The sequence below is a fragment of the Amborella trichopoda genome, chromosome 10 (genome assembly GCF_054954075.1).
Source record: "Amborella trichopoda isolate Santa Cruz 75 chromosome 10, AtrichopodaSantaCruz75HAP2 v2.0, whole genome shotgun sequence".
Taxonomy (NCBI): Eukaryota; Viridiplantae; Streptophyta; class Magnoliopsida; order Amborellales; family Amborellaceae; genus Amborella; species Amborella trichopoda.
Genome location: NC_142345.1, coordinates 43289718 through 43291470, shown reverse-complemented (window position 1 = coordinate 43291470; position 1753 = coordinate 43289718).

Below are 1753 nucleotides of genomic sequence, written 5' to 3'. Positions count from 1 at the left end.
TTAGTGTGGTTCGGCTTGGCCTTGTCATTGCGGGCTAGAATTGCACCAAGGATAGTGCGGTTTCAGCTTGGCCTTGTTGCTGAGGGCTAGAATTGTGCCAAGGCCTCTTTGGCCTTGTTTGGGCCGGGCTGTGGCTGAGTTTACACTGTCCCTAGGGGGGACCCAACCCTTTGCCAACCCTAATTTGCTCTTCCAATCTCACATTTCCTTTGTGAGTGATTTGTGAGTTTATAGTACTAAAGGTAAATATTACTCTTTTTTTTTTGCACGTAATTCAGTAGGGAAGACATGCCTGTACTCGATTATTCAAATAATTCAGGTGTTAATAAGGTGATGTCAGTGAGAATGAAACCACAACATGATGATTAAAGCATAAGGGTGCTATCACCACGACCCCAACCCTTTTTCTAAAAGTAGTTATTGTTATTATTGCATAATTCACCATATCAACTCATAAGAATCAACGATGAAAATTCATCAAATGCTTTACGTAAAAAAAGAGAGGAGAAAAATATAATGTGGATTAGAGCTCAGGGGATCCGACACGTGATGAAATAGAGGCTTAACCTTTCATCATGTGCATGACATGTGTGGGAATCAATGTACAAATGACTACTAATGGAAGCTTGAAGTGGGTCTTCATCAAAGTGGTGTGCATAAAAACCTAGATCTTGACACGTGGCACGAATAATTTAGTAGGGAAGACGGGTCTCTCTAAATTTTCTTTTTGGGGTAATTTAGTAGAGAAGATAGGCTTTTACTCGATTTTTCAAATAGGTGTTAGTAAGATGATGTCAGTGAAAGTGGAAACACAACGTAGTGATTAAGGTATAGGGGTGCTACCACCACGACCCAATCCTTTTTCAAAGGTACATATTATTGTTATTGTATAATTTAATATATCTATCAACTCATAAGAATCGACAATGAAAATTCATCAAATGCTGTACCCAAAAGGGATAAGAATATGATATGGATTATAAATGATGGGACATGGCACGTGATGAAAGCGAGTCTACACCTTTCATCACGTGCATGACATATGTGGGAATCAATGTACGAATAACGACTAATGGAACCTTGACATGTGTCTTCATCAAAGTGGTGTGCATAAGAGCCTAGATCATGACATGTGGCAAGAGCAATTTAGTAGGGAAGACATGGCCCTACTAAAATTTCTTTTTTGGGGTGATTAGTAGGAAAAACAAGCCCCTTTTTCGAATACTTCATTCATATGTTAGTAATGTAATGTGATGTCAATGAGAGTGAAACCGCAACACAGTGATTAGGGCAACACAAACCCAATCTTTTTTCCAAAAGTGAGTATTGTTATTATTTCATAATTTATTCTATCTATCAACTCCTAACAATCAACGATGAAAATTCATCAAATACTTTACCCAAAATATAAAAAAAGAAAAGCATATAGTGTGGATTTGAACTCATGGATACGGCACGTGATGAAAACGACGCTCCACCTGTCATCATGTGCATGACACGTGTAGGAATCAATGTACGAATGACTACTAATTGAGCCTTGACACTTGTCTTCATCAAAGTGGTGTCTATGAGAGCCTAGATCATGACACGTGGCAAGAGCATGGTCATTGGATCACCATACCACGTGTTCACCTCTAGAATCATCTCGTATGAAAGTTTTGCCCTTGGGTCACTCACACGTGACATACACAGGTGGCATACAGGCCTATGACTTCACTTTAACAATGAAAGAGAGAGCTCATGTGTTGCTGCT